At 43.7% G+C, this 18,260-nt stretch overlaps 1 protein-coding gene and 1 long non-coding RNA gene across 2 annotated transcripts in view; one reads left to right on the forward strand and one right to left on the reverse strand.

Annotated features, from left to right (window-relative positions):
• LOC119450810 (spartin-like) overlaps positions 1-18,260 on the forward strand; it is a 166,772-nt gene that overhangs the window by 129,078 nt on the left and 19,434 nt on the right. The window lies entirely within an intron of this gene.
• Positions 10,393-18,165, reverse strand: LOC119450812 (uncharacterized). The gene is made up of 3 exons (XR_005191508.2): positions 17,836-18,165; positions 17,672-17,764; positions 10,393-11,276 (listed from the first exon to the last, which is right to left on the reverse strand). It is a non-coding gene; the product is annotated as an uncharacterized LOC119450812 (long non-coding RNA).

The raw sequence follows: 18,260 nt of genomic DNA on the forward strand, positions 1-18,260 counted from the left end.
CGGAGGTTTGTCACCGTGTCTTGAGGTATCAGATGTCCGAAAGAAAATTGGAATCTGTATGTATTATTGTCGTTGTTGACTGCAAATAAGATTGTTCCCAAAAGTGTGCAGATGTCACTATCCTCCGTAACTGACCTTCTCCCTTGAAATGATAGTAGACGGAGATTTCTGCATGTGAAGTTCGTTCCCACCTATAATTCTACATGTTAGTGTTATTCTTTAATACCTAGTTCAGCTCATCAGTCCGGCAATTACTAGTTGTCGCTTCGAGGGGCATTGCTAAAGTTTGTCCTAAATTACATTAGTTAAACACTGCGCCCTGCTTATAATTATTCAAACATGCACTTTAGTTTAATAAAGACCCATCGTGGTTACTCAGTGGCTATGGTGTTGGGCTGCTAAGCATGAGGTCACGGGATGAAATCCCGGCCATGAACTTCGATTTCTTCTAACAGCCAATCTTCTAACAGCCACGGAAAGCTAAGTAAACAGAAGCAGACCAATTGCCAACGTCGGCACTATCCTCCTCAACCGGTTATCCACTTAGACTGCGCTAACGTTCCCAAACCGAAACCCTCTGCCCGTCTGTGCGCTCCGCTAAGTTTTTCACCCAATTAGATCAGCAAAACCTGTCAAGGTAGGCAATGCTATTTGCTTTGAAAGCAAACAAAAGTGACCGCCTATAAACGAGGAGAGTGAATGGCCCGTTCAAACAACGCGGCGGGTAACCGCTTGCGTCGGCGGTTATGCAAATTTGACCGCAAAAGATTGACATAAAGACAGATACGAATTATTTTACGTTATGGGGCTCCAGTTCACCTCGAGCACATCAGTATAATTTGAGGCCGCAATTATACAAGCGAATTATACGAGAACTGAAAGAGGTGCAACCGTAGTCCTTTGGCGCACGATTTTGCGCATTACCTGCGGCGCTTGCCTCGGCGAATCACAATCCTGCCAACACCACTAGGATATTTATGAATTCAGACCGCGAATACACACAAAATTGCCGCGCGACTGGCCACTCGAGGCTATTTGCGTGTATTCGCGGGCTTCTTAGACGCTCGAAAAAAAAAGTCGCAGTTTCGCCCGAAAGGCGAAGCATCGATTGCGATAGCAAACTAGTGGACAGCTATACGAAGTAAGGATAGTAGTTTTATCAGCCGTATAAACTTGTAAACATAGGCATACTAACTCAATTAACAAGCATGGCGTCAAGCGCGCACAAGCAAACATGAGCTCATGTCACTCGATGACCGCAGAAATTTGCTGTCAAAACGCTGTAGTGAGTAAGCGCGACAGCTGTAGCGAGCGAATTGACCCACAGAACACCTCTACAATCTCAGAGAAGGGAAACTGTACCTTCCACAGTGCAACGCAAAGAAGCGTAGCGGTGGCGTTGTGAACTAAAATATGCGACCGAGAGATGGCGCTGGCAAATTCAAAACTACTATCATCATCATTACGTAGTGAGAAATATGGCCGCTACCATATCAGCTGGTGGGGCTAGAGTGACCTAGAATTTGGGAGAGTGTCCAAAGCGCCGCGCGAATACACGCGTTTCGCCGCAGCTCGGCTGGACCCGGTGAACAATAGATGCTCTGACGTCACACGAGATATTTCCTCCCTAGGTTGTCCTCAGAATTTTTTTCCCCTCTGTGCTTTCCTTATGACGCTGTGAAGTACCTGGCGCGTCACGTGAACATGAGTACATGGCCGGCGTGCTTGGAGGGAGATCGGAAAGATCACACGAGAGTTGAGATGTACTGTAGTTGAGATCACCTGTTAACTGGGTCAACGGCTAAGTGCGTCAACCATCGCCGCGTGTTTTAGAGTAAACACTTAACGCAAGAACATCTGAGATCGCCGCAAGAAACATGTGGAGGGGTGAAAAATGCGGCATGCGGTCACATCCCTTCGTTGGAAAGTGTTTTCAGACCGAAAGAATCGCAGCTTGACGACGATAAGTTCCCGAGTATGTGGATTTGTCGTTAGAAAACGCGAAAGGTAAACATTACTCTGTATATAATGGGGTTCGTTAGTTGTCTTTCTTGTTTTTTCAGATATTCTACGAGAATGCAGAAAACCGTGAGCCGAGGGTTTCGGCCGATGACTGTATACGAGGTGTATTAAATCGTCTGTAATGTGAATAAATGTGTGGTGGGCGCTGTTAAACGTTTGCAGCTTCTCTTGAGTGAATTACCGCTGCGGTGTTGCAGACTGTGTAGCAAACCCAAATAAACTAGTACTCGTGTTTAGTTAAATCGAATGTTGTTGCATTGAATGACAAAAATGTTGAGTGCTAAATATTTCCCGCTGACAAAATCCGAACACGGCATGTCTAAGTTTGTGCAGCAGAAGTTCCCAGTGCAGCAGTGCAACCATGTTTATGTTAATCCAAATGTTAGCATGTCTTGAGATGACTCACATTTATAACACAGCCAGTCTTGGGGATATCTGCAGGAATAGTATAGATGTAGTACATTGGAGTGGGGCGAAAATTTGTCCATTATAGTGCAGTAATAGGTAAACAGGTGTCACAGTACAAAAGATTGTCAACCAGATAATGGTTAGACTGAGCTGTAACACAGATGTTGCCCTTATATGGACAAGATCTCATGAAGGTGATCTCAACATAATTTGCTTTCAAAATTTGAGAGGCATTTGCAATATTCATTAACTAATATCACTACATAGTCAGCATACACTCTTTAATTGTGCATGCTTACACCCTCACAATCAAAAACTATTTTGCTGTTTGTGGCTACCATGCAGCAAGGGCTGCTGATACTCAATTGTCTAGTAGTGCATAAAATGGAAGGCCAATTCAGTGATGTTAAAGATCTTTTACCAACTGCTTACACGAGGGGAACAAAGATAGGTCAGGACTTTTATTCATCACATGCAGAATCCAATCTCTGGTTCGTGCGCCCACTGAATTTTGTTGAGTAAACATCGTAAATGACTCAAGTTCTTCATGCTTACATGCAGCACAAATGATGAGGACAAAATTACTTATTTTAATACAGCCAATGAGCTCTTTCTCAATAGAGAAACCCTTCTTGAAAACGTTTTCCTGCTGTACCTCAGTTAATCATGTCACATGGGTTTGATTCTTTTGAGTAACTAATATGATCAGGATAGCTTAAACTGGAATATTCTTCACTCTGTTTACAACAAAGGTCTTCATTTTTTCTTGGCTTGAATTATTCCACTGAAAAACTGGTGATAAATCCAACAGAAGCCATGTGTCATAGACACCTGCAAGTTCCTTCCAGTTACATCAGTTCGGCTACTCTCGCAGTTCCAAGAAGTTCCAGTTGCGAAAGTGTCAGCATTTTCACATCTGCTAGTTAGTTTGACCTTGTACAAATAACATTGCCGCAAGGCAGTTTGTTGACAGTTGACAAGAACTTTATTAAAAGGTCCTGAGGAAAAAGATTGGGGGAGCCGAAGGCACCCCAATCAAGTTGGTGGCTCCGCCCATGACGGAACCAGGAGCTGGTGACTCTCGGCGACGTCGCGGGCCCTCTGGACGGCCTGTCGTTGATGCGTAAAGTCCGCGCTTTGCAGTGGGGCGTCCCACTTGGACTTGTCGTGAAGATCAGAGCCCGCGTTGGACGGGCACAGCCAGAGCATATGATCGAAAGAGCAGACGTCGTGCCCACATTTGGAGCACGATTGCAGGAAGTTAGAATCTATCCGATTGAGTTTGTATAACGACTTTTTTGTCCTGTGCAGTGCTCTCAAAGTTGTGCATGGTATTTATATATATATGCAAAGCACACAAATATTTTCATGTTATTAGAAGAAAGTGGGGCGTGCACACACAGATAAAAGAAGACGGAGACAGACTACTCAAGTATTGCAGGGCAATGCGTTAGGCAACTTGGTGCACAGCTAAATGCATGAATTGTGGCGCAAGGTTGAAAAAAAAAAGTAAAGCCAAAAAGGAGACAGGATAGGGCGCCAAACTTTCAACTAGTTTTATTTCCAGCACGTCACCGAAACATATCTATTTTCAAAAAAATATGCGCCCAAAGACATGGCGCAGCACATGTCACAAGCTACCTCACTGCGCTATCTAAAAACGAACATTCACTTTTGTAGAGGTCAACAAAGGGCACACTGATACAACCATCACCCTTCTTCCATATGTGATACACCTTGAGCAGTTCACGTGCTAACACTATACTCTGCGTCTTCCTACCACACGTGTTGTCAAACCGTGGAGCACAGCCATGCGAGGCACAATGGAATGGCAGGTGTGAACCCACACCATTTTTAATCGATAAAACATGCTCTTTTAGGCGGTCATTAACACAGCATCCTGTTTGGCCTATATAAGACTTGCCACAGCTCATCGGAATTTCATATACGACGCCCACCATGCAACGCAGTACGGGTGGTTTCCTCGGCCCATAAAAAGTTGTATAAGCTTTGCGCCCGCATTTCTTCCCAAAAGCCCAAGCTTCCGTGCAGAAAGAAGCATGCCAGTAAGCCAGAGTAAGTAAGCTTCTTTAGTATTGCTTAAACTGGGCATTAGATGAGCTGTGGATAGGTGTAAACATCTGTGTTGCAATCTCGTATTTCCCTTGTATTCCTTTGGGTGGTTGGTTGGTTATTCACTTTCTTACTTTCTGCAATTACTCTGTGCTGCAGACCTTTGTCTTCAGTACTTCAAGTTATACTTCATGTGGCAGGTATCCTCCACAGCTGTCCACAACAAGGTGCTACCTGTACTTGGTATGTGGCAACTGAAGATCTGACGCGTATGTTCATGACTATTTTTCTGCAATGTCCGAGTATACCTTTACTGTTTGCTAAAGTAAAGTTTAAGTGAAGTAAATGAGTTATTGGCAGACTGGAATTTGTTTTCAGTCTGTGAAGCCACTGATGGTGAGTTTTCCTACACACTTGTGAGAGAGAGGGGGGGGGTGACTTAAACTCTATAAACCGTTTCCCGTGGCTGAAATTGCCAATGTTAAGTCGCTGCTTGTTGCGTAGAGACTCCACATATAGATCCTAATAGGGATGCCACTCATAGAAACTGCAGTCAAATTCGACAATTCGTAGCTTGGCTGTCTTGACTGTAGGTCCGACATGTCTATACTCTGTTCTTGGTGGCTCTATTCGTTAGATTAACCACATTAGTGGAAGCAACCATGTTCTAAACTTCTATATGGCAATACTTCTGAGTTTGTTAGACAAAAGGACTCTAGGTAGCTCTTTATTGATTACTGTTCTGCTTTGAAATTGTCATTGCCTGTCTGTTCTATGACATTGTTAATAAAGCTGTTGCGAAGTGGGCTCTTTCCTTTCAAAGGGGCAGAATTAATGTCTTGCATTTCACGAACAGCTTGACACAAGAGCAACATAATGTTGATGTCATTCATGACTTTCAAGCAGCTCAGGCTTGTCCCTGCTTTCTCCTGCATTGATTCATTTGATTCATTTGATGAAGGCCTTGAATGCAGAATCATTGTGGTACATGATTGAAAGTGTGTCAGTTCTTCAGGTAGAGCCGGTAGGTATGGCACATTCATTCCCCAAACCGGCATATGCTGGCATTCATCAGTTTTGTCCAGCATTGCCTACAGATTTTTGGGAAAATAATATGCGAGATTTCTCACTGATTTTGTTTGTATTTCTTAGTGCTGGGGATTTCAGTATATAACTGGTGTTGGTCTGAAGTACCGATTGACACAAATTGTGTGATTGTATTATGTGCGCTGTGGCAAATAATTAAACCGTTAATTAGTGTTTGATTAAGCACTACAAGCAAGTACTGTCCCTTGAAGTTATGATCTGCACTGAAAATTACATAGTGTGCATAACATCTACAATACCTTCAGTGTTATTATATTCGGAAAAAAGTACTTAATCTATTTTATGTGTAAAAATGCGCATCAATTTACGTTTACTTTTTTATCATACTTCTGAGCACGAAGCGGCGGCCGCATCGCCATGGACACTAGTCGCGAGCAAAACACAGTAATGGCGGCAACGCAAAGTCGGACTGAAGTGTAAAGTGAGGTTTCTTTTCAGTGTTTTTACGTATTCTCTAAACTTCTGAACGTGTTTAACATGTGTGCAAGTGCAGCGGCTTATTCCGCTACTGATTTTTGTATGAATATTGCTTTGACCGGCAACGCTGTCCACTGCGTCTGGTTTCTTATTCTATGACTGGGTCAGGTAAGACATGCTCCGAGCAACCTACAAAATTCGTGTTCTAAACTTGTTGAATGAAGCGAGAATGTTTCACGAAATCTGCGGATACGATTAAATGTGGTCAAGAAAACGACTGCTTGTCGATGTGTGCATTCGAGGCAATTGATTCCCGTGGACATCTGACGAGTAGTACGCTTCTGCTGCTGTTAAAAATACGACTATGCACTGTCCATGAGTTTCCTCATGCGAAATGAGCACCTGAGAATACGTGTCGTCAACTGGACGCTTAGACCTCCTACCGTTTTGTCTGTTGTCTGTCGCGGAGTTTCCACACTCGCGTAAGCACTTGGATCAATGGTGGGCCTACTTCGTTTCTACACTTATGTGCTAAATTTCTGTATTCTATTGCTACTTATGATACTGGCAGGTGCGTGGAAAACTAACAAGTCGACGATATTGCGGTCACGGATGTAATCGACATTAGGAGGCCGTAGATCTGCAGCGAATAAATTGCCAAACGTACGCGAAGAGACTTGCTTTTCAGTTTAGGTATTTCATTTTACTCGGTGGAGTACTTCCATCTTGGCCTTATCCAAGTCCTACCATTCGAATGCCGAAATTTTATTGAACACGTCGTTCTTCCACCAGGCCAGACTCAAGGCTGCGGCGTGCTTACAATCTCGCAGCTTTGCCCTACTGCTATCCTCTTCAAACCAATGCACACAATTGTCACCACACTTTTCACTAAAAATTATCACCACGACCAGCTTCCGTATGCAGAATAATATTCTTTGTAATGCTGACTCGTTAACTGTATTCAGCTGTTCATACACTTGCACAGTAGAAACTGGCAAGTGCACATTACACTAAAGCTACGTCTGCATCACATAAGCTTCTCGGGCTCCATTCTATTTGAGAGCATTCTTGAAGGCTCCAGTGCACTGTGAGAATCACTGGATATGAAGCTTTGATGTAGAAGCTTGCGCTTATGCTAAATGTGTTGTGTCATGTAATGTTGCATTGTAGATACTATTTTATGTTAAGTATATGATGTGCTAATGGCAAGAATGTGTTCGAGCAATACACGATGATGAATTAAGCTTTCTTTATTTATTGATTGAAATTAAAGTCACTGCTTCACATTTCAGCATATCCATACCCGCAGCTGCTTTCAACTCGCTAAATACCGAGAGGTTGTTGGTGTCACAGTGCAAATAGAATTGCAAGCATGAGTGTATGTACTAAGAAGTATGAAATGTAACGTTTGAATTTTAACAAGTCGAAAACTCTTTGCATAGAAACAATTGACTCCACCTTCCAACCAAGATTTGGTAAATGTCTTTTAGGGTCCCCCTGACCTACAAGAATAAACTCCCATATGTTGACGTCACAGCTGTTCTTTGTGCTTGCCTTCTCTGTGCAACAGTTGTGCAAGAGATTACTTATGTCTACATAGCATCAAACCTGGAGAAGGAAGCTAGGTCCACATACTACACCTGTACAGCTGTAATGCAATAGCATTATCATGGTCAGACCGTGTTATGAATCACATTTGAACTCCTGCGAGGGTACAGCATGCTCTGGTATAGGTTGACATGTTCATAAGTACACTCACTCATTTCACACTTGTGAGAGCGAGTGATTACAGGCGTGAGTATATGTAAGTGCCAACAAGTGGCAGTGGAAGTATAATGGTCAGCTAGCTAGTAGACGTTTGTGAGTGAGCACACGTAAGTATATGGGAAAGTGTGAGTGCTAGTTGACTTATAAATGCAAGTGAAGTTGAATAAATTTTCGCATTCACACACGTGAATGGGTGCCAGGAAGCGTTAGTGGAAGAAAGTGCGAATGCATGTGAGTGGGTGTGAGTAGGAACGAGAGCGCTGATGAGTGTGCTAGTGTATTCTGAAAAAATTTGTGTGTCCACTTATTCTGCTGACCTGCGTGCTCTAATGTTATGATCGGCCCACGAAGTCACCATCTTTGACTATGCAGTCTCCTTTATTATTACACCATTTCTGGGTCTGCTTGCTTTACTTGGCCGACAGGTGACAGCGCTCCAAATCCTAGAGGAGTAGGCACAGTTTATCTCCCGCACACAAGCAGAACTCGTCCACACGCTTTGCACACCTGCTACCATAGAGGAGCCTAGCTTGTCTGCAGTAAAAAGGGCCAATTTATTTTGCAAGCTAGGCATGTCCATGCCTATGGTTCTATTTTTTTCGTCGCAGATGGTTCTACAAGAAATCGAAATTATTGCAGAAGTATTTTTAAAGTTGAGAATAAATAATTGCTGTTTTCATTGTCAGGTGCCACATGTGACTGGAACTTGCCGTGAAGAAAGTGGGCAATTACTGAAGTTTCTTACCCTGAAGTTAACTTAGTTCGAAAGTGACAGCGATATTGCTGATCTTCTGAATTTAATCTCCGAATCCTCCTATAAAGAATATATTTCAGACAATAGATGCAAGTTGATGTAAACAATCTGCTATGTTTGCCTCTACAAGGCCATTTTCAGCGCATTTATTTTGTGCAAAAGGGCCGGTATGCAAATCACTCGCATTTGAATTTCCTCATGGATGTTGTGAAAGCATTGACTTCTGGTAACATTGACAAGAGAGGCCAGCCAAAAGGGGAAGACATTCTGACAATCTAGCTGCATGCTTCATCGCCAGTCTGTTCCCTCGGACACTTTAGTGCCAGACACCTACAAAGCACTTCTTAGTGTGCTCGTGCTCACAAAGGTTGGACAATGAGAGCAATGGCAGAAAAAACGCCCCAAAAGTCGTGCAAAGACTTTGGAATGGCACTTGGTGTACTACTTTGTTAAAAATTTCTTTTGTCACTGACCTTGGCCAAAATAAAAATGATGTTTCGGGATCCATATGGATCCCTTGTTAGCAGATATTTCTGGCGGCATCTCAAGCAGCACAAAAATGTCGCCAAAGGCCACACAGTTACAAATGCCCTAGGAGAGCATGCCGAGACGACGAGTGAGAAGATAAACTAGTACAACACCTGCATCGTGGCCACAGAGAAGAAATGGACAATGAGGCTCCATCTCGAATCACTAATAATTCAAACAAGTAAAACAATCAATAGATCATCTAACATTTTAAACCACATGTACTTCAGAACTTTGCATCATGCGCTCAATGCTACTTAGAACCATCAAGAATGTTCTCAGCAGGCATTCCTTTATGAACAAGGGATTCCTGTGGATACCGAAACGCTATTTTATTTTTGTTTCGGCCATGGTCAATGACTTCGTCCATTTTTAACAATGATCTTACCTGACCAGACTATCCCGTCAAACTAAACTACGGTGCAATACCTCGTTTTGAGATGTACCTTACTGAGGCCCTCCTGCATGAATAATTTTAATCCCAGATGGTAGTTAGGTGTAATTGTAGTCCCACCAGCTACAGAAGTCACGTTCACTTCTTTTTTTACGTCATTATCACTTGAAAAAAAAAATAAAAAAATTGTGGCAGAGCAGTGAGACCAAATTCTACACTACATGTTTTTTGTGTATGCTCTCCATTAAGCATACCATTTTGAATATGCTTGTGGCATTTATTTAGTATAGCGATTCCATCAATCGGTTTCTAAAATTAGGCACATGGGTAAAAATTGAGCCCAAGCTCTCGGGTCAGAATCGTTGACTTGCAGTAATCTGTGTCTACTGTCCGCTCAAAGAATAGGAGTGACGGATAGCAGTGTGGGCATTTCTGGCGACAAATAAAAAAAACTGCATAAGCTCACCAGTGTGATTGAGGCATCTTGTAAAAAATTACCAATGCCTGATGCACAAGATTTCAACATTCCTCGTTAATATGGCAGTTTGAGTACTTAGCTTTAGGTCATGCTTGAACAGGTATAAAGCGCTTTTGTAGTGTTCGTTTATTTTATTTTTTTGCACTTTTCACCCACTGCAACAGCCACACTCCTCCCTGACAGCAGTCTTTGAGGTCTTGAGTGACCAGAAAAAGGCTGCCCCCCTGAAGTGGTTGTATGTGAACACATTCTTCAGCTTGCATTCGGTGTTTCTGAACAGCATTCAAAATTTTTTAAGTACAACTTATGTCCTGAAAAATATTAAAGAAAACATTGCATAACAAATTATATTAACTAGGTGCTGTGCAAAAAGCTATTCTGAGAAGCCTGTGTGCCAAGTATGTATCCTTTTTTGCTTGTTGCATGAAATGGCCTGTACAGGTGCAAGGCACATTCCATTTTTTGCAGATCCCGAAATTCACGTGCTTGCCAACACAAAGTTAACTGCAGTGCCCTCATAACTCATAAATGTTATCAACCTTGTCAATTGCATTTGGTGGCTGAAGTGCACTTTGTGTACTTCAGTGCACTGAAAACAGAATGGTTTGATTCCTTAGAATTTTCAAACTTACATTCTGAATTAATGAGCTTGAATTGTCCAAACATTTCTGTGCTGTAATACAGCCCTGCATGTCTTTTTCTATCAAGAATGTGTTCATATGTACGTCTAGAAGAAAAAAAACGACGGTTTGCAGTGGTCAAATGCTTTTATTCTGAACACTGACATTGAACGAAACATAGTACACATGAAGTCAAGCTGCAAGAAAGTTGCTTCCTAATTTCAAAACTGGTGTTACTACAGCTAGTGGGATTTATGCTCGCCACTATTGCAAAGTGGCAGATTATCGCCCACGAGTACTGCTAATGGTATTTTTTCTGTATGGGAGAACTAATTACCTTGAAATAATTACCATGTGCTATTTTTCCAAAGGGTGGCTGCAGTAAATTCAGCAGAATGTAATGGGTGAAGATAGCTGGGATCACATCAGCAAATGCCGACACGGGGGCACTCAACTAATGGGATATGCCCAACTGTTTCAAGCAGGCATGTGCACCGGATGTTGGGTTTCTTTTCCACACATGCATCATACAAGAGATTCACAGCCTTGCATCCAGTGAAAATGCTGATGAAATCATTAAATCCGTCACAACCCACTGCATATGCTGTCTGAGGTGCCTCACGTGGTTGACTATTCTGCGGTGCTGTTTCATTAAAAGCACTGATCGTTACAGAGTGGACATCGTATCCATTGGCTGTTCAGATGCACCTAAGTGGGTAAAAAAAAAAAAAGACGGTTAAAGCCATATAACTTGCAGCTCATGCTGTGTGCATTCAATAGGGTGTACGCATGAATGACAGTGACCGGGCAAGCACGTCTTGTTGGTGCACTCTGTAGCGCAGGACAAGAATGCGCATACTGTTGCAAGTGTGCACCAAATAAATGGTCTCATACACTGTCGTATGTTGCTGCAACCCTTCCAGAGTAAGAGAACGTAAGCTAAAGATGAAGTAGCAGAGTTCTGTCAGCATTTTCCAAGGTGTGCACGCGCATGCCCGATAAAACCAGGGAACAAACTTTAGAACAGTGACAACACAATAGATTTCCCGTATCAACCTGCACAGAACCCGCGGTGGATCTTTACAAATTCAAGTTTTGTTCTCGGCCCTTTTTAGCGAGTATGTCAACCATCGGTCATTTGACTATGCCTATTTGTCTCGTGCAAGCGTGTCGGATTACATTCATGCGCATTTTTCACTGTGGTTTTCCAAGCAGAGATGTAGCACATTGTTTACATAAAATCTGCACTAGTATCACTTCTAGCTGGTGCGTGTCGCTGCGTAGTCTTCAATTTGTAACCGCAGTATGCAAACAAGGCTCCACTTTACTGCATTTTCGTGCTGTAGGCCGCCCATAAGAACTCTGCGATCTCCACGACCTCTTGCTTAGCAGCAGAACACCACATCCATGGAGCCACCATAGGGGGTCACAATTATATTTTGTCTAGTGGATTACTTTCCAAGCTCAAGGCATATTCAACTTCAATGGGCGGTTTGTATCGACCCAAAGTTACAGTTCATTATCAGCAGATAATTGAGCAAGCAGTGGAAATGAACAATTCCAAGGTGGGGCCGAATTCTACACATATGGCACATGCCTTATTGACCGAAGCATGCTTACTACAAGACAATTGTTTTGCTCAAAACAAATATGAAAAAAGTTTCCATTACTTCAGAGCTTCTATAGCTTCATGGTTGTTTGGAACCGCAAACACAAAACTGAAAAGAACAGTCTGAACGAGACAATGAGTGCAAGTTCTTCATTGTGCGTTTGCGCTTTCAAACAACGATGAACCTATACCAACTAGCCCGGTTATGCACTTTCCTGCTATAGCTTGCGTTCGATAAGAATGGTGGCGGCACACATGTAGATAGCAAACACAATGGCAGGCTTCTAAGATTAACTGCATGAAAACCTAGTCCATCATGAAATTTACTATGTTAGACTATTATTAGACTATGGCTAAAGTAGTATCGACCAAAAAGTTTAGGGACTCTCAGAAAACGCTCAATACCCGAGCAGCCTTTAAAAGTAGCCAGTAAAACTGCACATCACAATGTTGATCACATATACCAGTAGAGGCAGGAAATGGGAATACCAGGCTGCGGAGATATTCAGCTTTTTGTCAGGTTCCTTGGTCCGTAAACTGTTTTGGTCGATAGTACATAGTGGTGTGTTCTCAAGGCCACTATTTTCGTATTTTGAAGGTTTAGGCGTATCAGAATTGGCCACAGTTATTTTCAATACCTAACCTTTCAAACAATGCGTGAACCCTTACCAGCTTGCTCAGCTTTCTGTTCTAAGTTGCATTGTTTTGCTTGCATCTGGACTAAATCTGGTCCCATAGCCCGATTACCCTGCTAAGCACCAAAATGACGCAAAATTAATACATGTAAGCCGATTACTCCATGGTGGCAACACTCAGGGATGCGCTTATGTTCTTGCTGTAAACGTAAGAGAGTTTTAGATTAAAGGATGAAAGCGGCACTGCACACCTGCAGACCTAACATGTGCTTGGTTCTTTGGGGTGGCCGACTTAGAAGAAATATTGATGAAACATTGCAAACTGAGACGAAGCAAGCCTAGACATGCTTTCATAAAACAATCGGCACTGAACAGGCTGACACGATCCGATTTGATGACAGCATTTCACACTGCATGTTGACGTCATCTTCCGAGAAATGAAGGCGACAAAATGCTGGTCATTATATATTGGATCACAGTGCACTTCCACAGCAAACATCCTGTGCCAGAGGGCAAAATTTCTAGCCTTTGGGATTCGTTTGGCTCAGCTTTAATTGCCACCAATGCATGTATACATTGTTTGCTTCCTGTCAAAGATCTTTAGCATGAGTTATGTTTCTTCTCCTACAGGTCTTCCAGGCAGACGATTCTTCAGAGAGTCCTCGTAGTCGTCCGGTGACACTTTGCACTCAGGGAGGCCAACTTAGGAATACATCGGTTTATTGTAGGACAAAGTAGCATACATCGACGAGCGGCGGCTGATTATCGGCTCGCTCCTTCCCTCTTCATCTCTACACACTTTTTAAATACCCTTGTTTTAAGTCTCCTCGCTCACATTCTACCAATCAGTTCTTTTCGAAGAAGGCGGGATCATCAACAATACACGCTGTACCCGCCCCCATTTTCCAGTCCGGTTTTTGGAACACTCAGACCAACATCACTTAAAAACAAATGCCACATGGCCCTCTTGCTCGAAGTTCACATGCCTCAGTGCAGTTGCCCCGGTGCAATGGCATGCCCCGCGAACACATAAATCACCCCTCGAGCCACTAACCCTGGACATGCCGCAGAATCATACTCGAGCACGACATTGCCGCCAGGTTTCCCCTTACGTATGCTCGAAGGCGTAAACTGTTTCCCACACCGCAAAGGTAATGCCGCCACCCCCGGCAGTGCCTGTGTTTATGTTAGCCCCCAAGAATGCGCCTATATGCCTGCTGAGTGATATGCGTGCGGTGAGGCGGCTGCTTCGCTTCTCGTTACGTACGCTTCTCCGTTAAATGTCCATATATCTTGGGCACCGCAGTGGAAGTGCGCTATCCCCAGCGGTCCCGGTCGCTGTTCTAAGAACCCAAACAACGTCGGCTGTGAAAGAATAAACAACCTGCGCGAGTGTCATGCATGTGGCTCCAGGGCTCCAACAAGGGTGACGTTCAATGCATGCAAGGCTGATTGTATCAGCCAACTTAACTGAATGTAAATAAACTATTTTCATGAAACAACTGTCTTTTTATTTGCAATTCTATGGTTAGCTTTATATATTAAAAATGCTAACACCACCTTGACTACGTGCTCCGAGTGCGTGTGGCTTGCATTTGGGGACGCAAAGCTATAATGTTTTGCTTGGGCACGTAACCACAGACATACTAAGATAGGGACTCCTGAATGCTTCGATAGCACAATCTAAAGCTCTCATTTATGTTACTGCATAATCTTATTTGTGATATGTACTATCACAATGGCATAACAGCAAAGCACATGGCTTTCGATACATGCTCCACATGCGCAGATAAGTTATGGTGCTTGCGGCTTTGGCACCACAGCGCTTGAAAAAGGCATCCTTCACAGGACACATTCGGGGAGTTATGCCTCCACCTACTCGATATACATGGGTCTAGCCCACGAGACCAACAAGGTGACAGTAGCAGGGTGGGCCATCATGCTAGCTGGGAGGACTTTGGTCCGAGGATGACTTGACGTGAATGGGTACAGGATTTGTAGCGACCTGGTCATGGATGGTGGTTCTGCAAGCCAGCATGTGGTGTTGCACCCAGTGTGAGCAAGGCACTCCTGGGCAAGGTGCTCGGCCAATCTGTTTGGCAGGACACATGTATTGCAGTGGTGGTGAAATGGTCGAGCGTCTTCCTCGTATGCGGGGAGGTACTTGGATAGAATCCCAGTGCCAATGGGAACCTATTAGATTTTTATTGGGTAGAGATGTCCTCCGGTCTGGCGCTCAGTTGTTTGTAGGAGTTTTCATGTCGAAAGGGGCGCTATAGAGATTTGAAAGGTGCCCCTTGTCTCACCACAACAATGGTGACCCAGACGAGCATTTGCCACTGCTGTGGGAGGCTGAGTAGCGCTGCCGCCTGGTACCCACCGGTAAAATAGGTATAACTGTGCTTCCGGTCAGGTGCTCAGCCATTACGGGATACTTTGAAAGGGGTGCTTCTTTCCAATCCAAGGGCATCCCCACCTAACAGCTGTATTAGGATGCCACACAGGAAACTGCTGCCATGGAAGCCGCCCAGACCCATTTTCTGTAATCCCTAGAGGGCCCCTTGCAAGATGAAAACTCGTAGAAGGTGCCGAGCACTGGGCCAGGGGACATCTATACCCATTAGAACTGGCGAGTTTCTGGCGGTGAACAGCGGATGATAAGAGTGGTATAGAATCGAACGGAAGGAATAACCTATATTATACTGGCCCAGGGGGGGTGGGGGTATTCTGGAAGAGTCCACCTAGTGGACTGTTTACTTTGGCTGTCGCCATTAGCGCCAGCTTCACGAGCGCGAAGGTGCCAGCCAGTATCCTTCGTGCTCATGAAGCTGGAGCCAATGGCGACAGCTGAAGTGGACAGTCCACTAGGTGGACTCTTACAGAATAACCCCCCTAGATCTCAGTTATTGTGAAGATATCAGCAACACGGATTTGTTATTAGAGACAGATTTGACTGTCAGGTTTTCCATTAGTGCCATTGCTGACACAAATGAAATGTGTCGGATATATCCTGAAACACTTATGATTGGAAATGTGTGGCAATTTTGAATAACATGTGCAAACTGTTTCAGGAAAATGTGTGGGAAGGTAGACGGTTGGGTGTTCTTGCTAGGTGCCAGTATGTTGTTGTTTGTAGCGGGTTCACATTCAAGGTTTTTCACAATGTCATGCACCAGGCACATTTTAAAATATATATGCTACTTCCATGCTAATTCCAAGTGAACTCGCGTTGCACCAGAGGTAACAAATATAAAGCAACGAACAAGACGGCCACGCCATTTAAGGTGTCAAAACATTGCTTAAATAAAAATGCGCTGAGATTTTCCTGCATTGTTTTGTTTTCCACAGCCCCAACACTACAAGATCTTGCATCTGAAATATGTTGGACTAATTGTGCGATAAACTAGGGCACATTATTCAACTTGTTTAAAAAATAATGAAGAAATTATGAGAAGTTGTTCACTTCCCATTTAAGATCAAAGAAGAGACAAGCAAGCATGCATTATTGAATTCGTCTTCATGTTGCCTTCACTCAATGCTATACACATCTGATTGGTTATACTGACAGACTGAGCCACAATTCTATAGCACTGACTTTTCGCGTTCATGTGTGGTCAGGGCCAGTATTTTGTAGCGATGCCTTTCCGGTAATAATGCCTTTTCGCATTTTGTCAGTGGTCAGAGCGACGGTCCGCTCGCGTTATCAGCGGGATCAGCCGGCCGTGAGCGGTGGATTATAAGACTATTATAGAATTATAGATTAAGGCATTGCTACAAAATCGCGGCCCTGAGCAACACGCTGTCACTCTGACCACTCACGAATGCAAAAAGCCATTAGTACTGGAAAAGGAATCGCTACAAAATCTTATCCCTGAACTGTTAATACTGCCACATGCCCGAGATCCTGCAGCACATTTTTGCAACATCTGTTACCAGTTGCGACAGCAGCAGATGGTGCCCTCTGTGCTCGCAAGCAACAAAGGCAAAGATTATCAGAAGCTGAAATTCTGGGTGCTTACCGTGACAGCATTGCAGCAAGAAATAGCTACGAGTGCTGTTCTAGACTATTTGCAGAACGCAGGACTATACTTGAGGTTTAGAGAGACCACTGCGTTATGTGATTATTGTGCACATATGATCTTTTTTTTCCTCAACAGCTTTAAAGACATTTTTTTCCCCTTTCCACCTTCCCCTTAGCAGAGTAGTGGGCAAGAACATACTAGTTCAGGCTCACCTCTGCTTTTCATTCCTACGAAACAAATTTTCCCTCTCGCTTGTCAGCTATGAGAACATGGTTATTTGGTAAAAATATCTGCACCCCTGTAGCAGCTGCTGTTCATGATCAATTTGGGTTCAAGATTATTACCTGTCGTCTTGTAACATTACATTTAATGTAAAGTGTTGCTGCATACATTTCTGGCTCGTAAGCCGCTGTGAAGCGGGCAGGTGTAGTAGAATATGAAAACTAATCGGCCAGTAATTTTTTTTTCAAGTGCACGTAAGATCGTATTTGAAGTAATTCAGATTTTACAAAGGACATATCTGCAGCTTTCTTTTTAATGTAATCAATGACCAAGGGAAACAGTAAATCATTCAATGCAGCGTGCATACATCAGCGGCGTATACACCTTCGCATTGTTTACGTGTTATGAAAGACACGAACTTGCGCTCACATCGAGATGTGCTAGCACTGACAAATTTGAAAAACATGTTAGCTCGCGACGATTGGGTGTTGCAGAAGATAACAATGCGAGGGCCATGAAGTCACGATCGCAGTCTCTACTTCAATCGCATGCCGCAAAAAAGGTATGGGTGGTATGCACGCGACGTAAATTTAAGCCATGGTTTTTCCAACTCACCATTGCGTCGGCATTTTCAGGGTCGAAGCAGCTTACGTATCTTGAAAGTGAAATGGCAGGGCTCACGTCGCGCTACAGCTGAAGGAGCAAGGCCTAAAATTTAAAAAGAAAAATGAATATGCATCGCCGCTTTATGTCACAAGTTGCAGTTTCGGCAGACGTACCTTGAGATCGCAGTCCTTTGTGGGTTGGCGGTAATGCGGTCGACGACGTTCTCACCGCGAATTCTTGTATGCGGCCGCTCCCGCGCAACGTGCATGCTTGTCTTGGGCTAGCGGATGCTTCTAGGCACACAGGGACTGGGGACATGGCAGGCATGGCCGAGGAATCATTCCCTAGCTACTTTCACGCCTACCTAGGGGCAGGGAGTACCTCGCTGACCCCACGTGATATCCGGTTTCGACCCAAACCGTGTACAGCAGCGCTGCGGCGATACGCTTCTATCAAAAGTATAATGTGACGTATGGTGACGTGTTTCCTGTTGCCAGTTTTTGCCGAGTGTCCCCTCTTGTTGCATTTCTTATATGTGAAATAATGTTGTCACGATAGAATTTATTATAATGCATGTGAAAGTAAATAACATATATTC

The sequence above is a fragment of the Dermacentor silvarum genome, chromosome 4, assembly GCF_013339745.2.
Source record: "Dermacentor silvarum isolate Dsil-2018 chromosome 4, BIME_Dsil_1.4, whole genome shotgun sequence".
NCBI classification, from domain to species: domain Eukaryota; kingdom Metazoa; phylum Arthropoda; class Arachnida; order Ixodida; family Ixodidae; genus Dermacentor; species Dermacentor silvarum.